The sequence below is a fragment of the Bidens hawaiensis genome, unplaced genomic scaffold (assembly GCF_021521415.1).
Source record: "Bidens hawaiensis isolate Kalapana, Puna unplaced genomic scaffold, B.hawaiensis_p1.1 tig00034654_1, whole genome shotgun sequence".
NCBI classification, from domain to species: Eukaryota; Viridiplantae; Streptophyta; class Magnoliopsida; order Asterales; family Asteraceae; genus Bidens; species Bidens hawaiensis.
In genome coordinates, this window is record NW_027496008.1 from 40,809 (window position 1) to 49,083 (window position 8,275).

Here is an 8,275-nt window from a genome sequence, read left to right on the forward strand (position 1 = left end):
CTGCTTAACAGGCCCACTGAAAACGCTGAGTCTGGATGAGTCAAAGTTAGATATATCAAACTTCCCATCATCTTACTGTACATAGTGACCTCATCTAGCTGCTTTCCTTCACTTTGGCTCAGTTTGACATTAGGATCCATAGGTGTATAGGTTGGCTTTGAATAGAGCATACCGAACCGTTCTAACAGGTCTTCCGTATACTTTGTTTGATGAAGTAAAGCTCCATCACTTTCATACGATAGTTCCAGCCCAAGAAGTCTTTCATACGAAACCTTGTGCACAAATTCTGTCAACTGATGTATTTCAGTCTCATAATTTCCTGTGATGATTAAATCGTCAATGTATACGAGTATTATCGCCACCCGTGAATCAGAACTCTTAACGAACAGGCTAGCATCAGAGTTAGTACTCATAAAACCGTTATGCATCAAGAACTCTGCAATTTATCCAAACCAGGACCTAGGGGACTGTTTCAAACCATATATGGCTTTCTTAAGTTTGCACACAAAATCAGGGTGATTTTTGTTTTGAAACCCCATTGGTTGTTCCATATAGATAAGATCTAAAGTATCGTATAAAAAGGCATTATTGCCGTCCATTTGGTATAATGACAACCATTATGGACTGTCGTTGCCAAAAGAACACGTCCCGTCGTCAGCTTAGACATGGGACTAAAGACCTCTTCATAGTTGAACCTGTGTGAGTTTAGATAGGCAGTACCATGAGTGAAGACCCCTGTGTTCCACGGATTCTGAGCTGAATATTCATCTGAACTCGGTTAGGCTGCACATCATCACCTGTACTAGACAGTTCATTATCAGTATCAACCATACCAAAGAAAGGAAGATAGACCTGATGTGAATCATCTTCATTTTTCTTGACCATGTACAACATGCTTTTCATTCGAGCTTGACCGCCATGAAGATGTCTTGTCGAACACCACATTCCGAGACACTAGGTATTTCTTTGTTGCTGGATCATAAGTCATAACACCTCCTGTTGAAGTCTGTTTCACAGGTCCAAACATGTCACTGTGTATTAACTCTACGGCTTCACTCGTTTTATAATTTGAAGATTGAAACTCCAATTGGTGAGCTTTACCAAATTGACATCCCGAGCACACCACATCCTTGACTACTGGTAAGTTAGGCAGCCCTGCAACTAACTGATACAGAGTCGATCAATCCTGATACACACAGCTTCTGTGTAAACAGAAGAATGCTTATACGAGTGGGACTTTTGGCCCATTTGGCCTGCTGGTCCTGGCTTCAAAGGATTTAACGGAACAAACTGCAGTGTTTTTCCAAGTTTTTAAAGGTCCAAAGAAGTTATATGTTATCATGTGCAGTGACCAAACGAGGTTGGTACAAATTACTTTCCTGATACATAGTTTGGCATGTCAAAATTTTTAGCAACTAACATATGGTATAAATTCAGGTCTTCAATTGCACAAGCAGCAGGTCCCGATAGCGTGTATGGAGATTTTCTCGACGTGGACCCCATTAAGGAGAAGATTTCACTAAGAACCTTGGTAAGTTTGTTACTGTTATATCCTCCACGATCCTAATAGACCCGAAACCGACATACACAAAAAAAAAACATGTTTTGGGTCGACGAACACAACCCATTTATAAAATAACCGAATATATATTGTTTTATATTTTTACAATAGATCATTTGATCGTGGAAAGCTTCGGTGGACATGGACTTGCGTGTATAACAGCGAGAGTGTACCCAAAGCTTGCAATACACGATGACGCGAAGCTGTATGTTTTCAATAATGGAAGTAAGCGTGTGATTCTGTCAAATGTAAATGTATGGAACATGGAGAAGGCGGAAATTGTTTCGATGGGTTGATATTGTTGAGATGTTGAGTGTAGGATTTTCAGTTTTCACTGGCAAGTCTTTGTTTTCATTTTATTTTTAGTTTCTAGTTAATAATATAAAAGAAACTTTTACTCTATTGTTGGGATGTAAACGTTACATGTTTGGACTTTGGTTGACTGTGAAAATGATTCTGGTTTGGCTATTTCTTGAGAAGGATGCCCATTCAACTGTTATTTATATTTAAAGTTTCTAGTCAATAATATAAATGAAAGTTTTACTCTATATATCCTACCTTAAACCACATTTCATATTTCATGTCGTCAGAAACATGTTTTTGGGTGTATAATGTGAAACACTCAAATGTTTATATGACGTTTACGTGGCGCCTACATAGTTAATTCACATTTCTCATAATAGATGTCGTGTATAATATCTCGGATTTTTCATATTCATATCCGTTTATGTTTAACCCGACTCGGAATGTTTTTCGGATCTTATGAATTATTTAAATTTTATTATTATTAGTATTTAACTTGGTTAAACTTAATTTATATTTTCTTAACTTTCAAACTCGTTAAACAGTTCTTAAAAACCCTTAAAATCACTTAAAACGGTTAAAATCACATTTATTAAAGTACATGGACTATTTTTGACCAAAATCCCAAAACTTAAGCCCTAAGATAAGTTATATAATATTATAACATGTCCATATTCTTATATTTAATTTTAAAAATGAATTTTGATTATTAATTGTTTCGATTTTGTCATAAAGCTTATTCGGTTTACTTAAACGAACTATTTCCTAATAAATGATTTTGGAGTATTATACTTAATCAAAACATATTCTTAAACTCTAAAATAATCTGGAAACTCAGCTCCAATCTCTAAAAAATCGTTCATAATGTTTCATGTTGTATTCTTCAAGAACTTTCATCTTCCGTTTTGACTTTCAAGTTTCAAGACCCCTTAACCTCGTTTATCTCTTTGTTCCACTCATCATTCGGGTAAGTTGTCTTTATGAAAAACGTTTATTTTTGTCTAACTAACAAAAACCCTCAATCAAATTTACTGATTGATGCGGTTTTGTCGATAAATTGCTCTCTGACCCGTTTTAGGGCATAATAGTCAAAATATTTGACTATCCGACTTCAAGTAAAACAAAGCTTATTCATAGATATTATGGTAAATGGAGTTTAGCTCATAATGAGCATGGTGATTAACATTAGGATGGATGATGATAACAAATACATGATTATACTAGAACAATCTAACCAAATATGGATGAATCTTCCTTCTTAATGATGATGATGATGATGACCTCCAAGCCTTCAAACTCTTCACTAGATCTTCAATGTGAGTGTTAGTGTGTGTTTTTATAAGTGAAAACCAGATAGAACTTTCTTCAAGGGACACCAAATGAGTGCAACATGAGCCACTATTTATAGGCAATCTGGAGTGAGAGGCACGGGCCCGTGTTTAAGTAGGCATGCCCCCGTGTATTTTTTATGACATGTGCCAAATTCATTTTGTCGTTTCTTGTAGACGACCACGGCCCCGTGGTCAAGGGCACGGCCCCGTGCTTTTGTTCCCAGTTTTTGTCTTTTCTTGTAGATTTTTTTTCTGGTGTTCAGAGGCATGGGGCGTGTTTCTTGTTTTTCTTGTGGTTTCTTCCGTTTTTCTTCGTCTTTTCGCTTGTTTCTTCGTTTGGGGATTGGTTTCACTTGCAGTTACATTTTATTATGATAAGTAGCATTATGTGCTATGTTATTTGATAGAAATTGCAGTTTTTTGAGATTATTTGATGTTGAAAAGATGTACAATTTTATGTACATCAAACATCCCCACACTTGAACATTGATTGTCCTCAAGAAATCTATTTATAAATACTCTCTAAAAACAGCAAACTCAGATTATAGCCATCCCTTAAAAGAGTACCAAGAAAATGGAAACTAGATATCCAACCTTAATTCGTATATTTAGTGATAAATAAAAAGGAAATTTTGTTTTTATGAGCTTCCGTTTATGCAAAACGTCACGTTCTCACAATGTTCACTCACACTCGGTTTTATATCTGATCATACCTGTGATATATGTATGTGAACACTCTTAGTCAAAATGCAACTTGTGATAAATAAGCTTGTAACAAGTTCAAATCTCCACCTTTGTGAAGGGTTGCATAGATCAGAAGGTAATATGAGTTGGTTTTGTGTGAGTCGGGATTTTGGTATTTTGTGGTGGTTTAAGGATCTAGGTTAATGATGGTGAGGATGGTAAATACAACTTTTGCTGATTGTCGGGAATCTTGAGATGTCTTCGATGGTTAGCTTTTTCTCCTGAAATATATATTTTTTTAGATACCTAGTGACTCTTTTAAGGTCAGATCGTCAAGACCAGTTTTGTCGAGGATATGGATAAGTTCTTCCTCAATCATGTTTTGAACATAACTTTCAACTCTAGTGGATCGTTCGGCTTTGAGCCTAATAGCCCCCACCCTCATTAGTTCGGTATATTCATGCCGAGGCTGAGTTTAACTTTTTCTACATCTTCCTTCGTGGGACCAGTTTCCGCAACCTAAGCATCGTTCTTATCTTTTTGCTCTTCTTTTCATTGCGTTTTTGGAAATTCCACAAAATGGTGGCCTTTGTTCGTCTTGGCGCCACATTTTCCTTACCTCATTGCTAAAGAGAAAGATTCTCTCCCTAAGTTCTGGAGGCAACCTAGGTTTTGTGAAATGTATGCAGCAAAGGAAATTGAAATCGAAAGAATGCATTTCCAGTTCTTTAGGGTCTGCCGGTAAAAGACCAGTGTTGTATTTTACCGGTGAGATGGATAAAGTGGTAGGGTTTTGGGTTTTGTAATTTGGGGATCGATGATATCATTACCTTCTTCTTTATACAACGCTTCGTGTTGGTCTCGAAATTTGCGACATGTTCTAAATCACACGAAACATATGACTCACTCAAAGCTCCCGAGAAATATATATATATATATATATATATATATATATATATATATATATATATATATATATATATATATATATATATATATATATATATATATATATATGGTATGAGGTTTTATCTCACAGTAACGAGGGAATTGGGTATAAACGCCATATTTTGCATAAATTTCTTCTCAGTATTACAAAACTTCTCTTTTTTACCTTTTCACTTTTCTTTGGTTATAATAGCGTAGTAATTGTTTATTTGCAAAAAAAAAAAAAAAAAATTTTTGGATTTTTTTTTAGGTTTTATAAAAACAATATTTGTTTGCTGCAAAAATATTTGTTGATTAGAGAATTTTTATAATTATTTGTAGCAAACAATTGGTCAAGTAATTCCCCTCCCCACACTTGAATCTCACATTGTCCTCAATGTGAAAAGATTTATTAAAAGATAAATATTCTAATTGAGTATGGTGGGTTAAATAGAGAGGTACTTCCCTACGGGCTAACGAAATTTCGACAGAGCGTCCCCTGTTTATCGCCCGTTTTCCTGTTTTTGTACCTGTATAATGTAAAACTGCAAACAACCACAAACAACTAAGCATAATTTGCTTAAAATTGGGTATGGAATCATCCATCCCTTGCCCTATCGGGCTAAATAAGTACCTACTAATAATGTCTTGGCACCCACGACCATAAAAGTGTCCAACCAAACCAACAAATAAACAAGTATGACATAAAGTAAATTGTTTAAAACACACATAATAATAATGTCATAAAGATACTACCAACCCCTGCCCGTGCCCGTGCCCGACCTACCAGTGCCGCCACTCATCAGTTACCCGTATCCGGGTCAAATGGTCCCCACTGCCTATCCATGCGATAACCCAATCGATCAATCTCTCCCCTCGTCTCCTCATACTCCGCTGCCCTCTGTGCGTCCGAGCTGCTATCTGACCTGTGATCCTGTCAAATGAGGCGGTAGTGTTAGCTGACAATTGATCAATGAGTCCATACAGACCCTCGAACGAGCATCGGCTATCGTATGACGAGCTGGGGCCGGCCCTTGATGACGATAGGCCTCCTCGCTGATAGTAGGTGCGGCGTCGGTATTGTCTGGGCGGTGATCCTCGTCTCTCAGGCACATCCTGAAGTATCATCTCTGCAGGGTCTTCGGGGTCCCAAACCTGGTTATATTTATCACAAAACCTCCATACATCCGGGTTCTGACCGATTCGCTGAACCATCTGCATGCTTTGGCAATAATAAAGGCAGAGAGCTATCGGATCTGGGCTTCGGGTCCCTTCTCTGTCCACATCATAGGCCCCATAAAGGTTGTAGATCCAAGGGACACCAAAAATCGAGGTGTTTCCTTTGGCATTTTCATTTGTCATGAAAAGTTTGCAGAATAATAATATGATGTTGCATGGTTCGTCATTCTTCATGCAGTACAATGCCCAAAGATCCCTCAAGTTAACAACCCCATCACTTTGACCTCGAGCCGTGGCAGTGTGACTGAGCAGACGGTGAATGTATCTCATGAGCGGGTCACGTAGTGCTGTGCTCTTTGAAATGCTTGCATTGTATTCTTCAGTACCATAACTCAGTTGTTCACATGCTTATAGCCTTGTGTTCCCTGCTTCAGCTTCATCATCAGCATCTTCATCTGCAAATGTTGTTTTAGCATTAAACCAAATTTTTGAGTCAGTTTCTGCGGTTGTGTAGATTCCCAGATCAATTCCCAGTTGGGTGACAGAAGTTGTGTGCCATTCACCCCCACATCTAAATTCGATTTCATCTTCATCCCACATGTCCAATTTCTTCTTCTTTATGTTGAAAGAAGCTAAGAACTCTTTTGTCAGTTCTGTTACTGCCTCTCCTGTTTGACTAAAGACCCTTTTCCACTGCCCTTTCAAAATGTCTTGTATCGGTCCCACTGATTGACTTGGCGCAATGTGTTTCTGCAGGCATAGAAGTTTGGTTCTGGAAATCGTCGGTTCACGTAGGTTAGTTTGGCGTTAGCCTGTCTGTTCCTTGCACTACGTCCGGGAAAGACCAAAAATGCATGAATATCGTCTTCATACTCGGCCATCTTCAATTTGTAATCAAATTAGTCAAAATTCAACAAAAGTTTTCATTATGCTGGAACAGAGAGCAAAGCACGTGTAACGATTCCGACGAAACCAGGTATACCTTAACCGGTAGACAATAGTTACGTTATATTTAATGTCGGGTACATGAATTACCATAGTAATTATACGAGGATACATGGTTCACTGTATTGATTGTACGTGAATATATAATTCATCGTATTGAATATGCGATTAATCGATCGATAGTTATTGAAACCCGAACGAATCGAGGGTTCAATTATAGACGATATCTATAATATTTAGTGATTTTACGAAGCATTAATGCTTCGGGATAAGTAAAGTACGGCACAGAAAAAGAATTTCCGATTTAATGGTACGTCGGTACATTAAACGAAACCTTCAATACCAAACCGAGCAAGAGACGATCGATCAAGCCGAAAAAGATGCGCAATTATTAATAATATGATGTTTTAAGTTAATAAACGTCATGGTTTAAGTTTTTAAAGTTTTTAAAGTGGTTTTATATAAATTTCATTTTTAAGCCGAAAACGACCGTTTTAGCCTCGTTTTAAGCCGAATTAAACATTTAACCGAAAAACGAACTGAACCAGATTATCCAAAACATTATCCGGAATGCGAATATCCAAACATGTGGCTAGAAATGGAAAGGTGGGTCCCACCCCACCCCTCCTTATTTCCGATCGGACCCAAAGGGTCTCACCCCATTCCTTCATTTCTTTTTTTTATCCACCATTGCAAGATCTTCATTTCCTCTCAACATCATGAACTAAAAACCGAGAATTTTAGCAAGAAAACCGAGGTAAAAAGTCGAGTTATTTACGTTTCCATCTTCGTTTCTTGAGTTTACTTGCAAGAAAATGATGTTTCAAGTGAAAAAAGGGTGAAAACCAGAGATGAAACCAATTCTTGCATGATCAAGTGATGTATACGGGTTATACAAGGGATCTTGGTCCAAGAAAGGAGTTAAACGAACCAAAAACAAATTTTTACGGTTTAAACTTTAGTTTTGAAACAATAACCGAAACTATAGTGTAAGAGGCTTGATCGTGAGTGTAACTTGCTTGGTATTGTGGTATGTTGGTTGTAGGTTCTGTGTTTAGTGGTAGATAAGGCGGAAAGACGAGTTTGTAGCTTGTAGTGACGGAAAACAAAAGGTATATTCGATTTATGTTCGGTTATGGATTTTTGGACAGATTGTGAATGGTTTAGAGTTAGGTCATGAAATTTTACAGAGGTGTTAAATACATGAAAAAATGAGTTCTGTGAAATTTTGGTGATGTTTGGACAACAGATGAATATTTGGTGAATTTAATGCTCGGTTTTGGCTAAAAATGGTGAAAAATAGTTAAATATCATGAAAAATTCTGGAAAATTCCAGATAAGCTTT

The 8,275-nt window shown here is 37.2% G+C and overlaps 1 long non-coding RNA gene across 1 annotated transcript; it reads left to right on the forward strand.

Annotated features, from left to right (window-relative positions):
- Window positions 1-923: 923 nt before the first annotated feature.
- LOC143586435 (uncharacterized) lies at window positions 924-2,002 on the forward strand. Its single transcript, XR_013144705.1, has 3 exons — window positions 924-1,360; window positions 1,438-1,531; window positions 1,673-2,002. It is a non-coding gene; the product is annotated as an uncharacterized LOC143586435 (long non-coding RNA).
- Window positions 2,003-8,275: the final 6,273 nt, after the last annotated feature.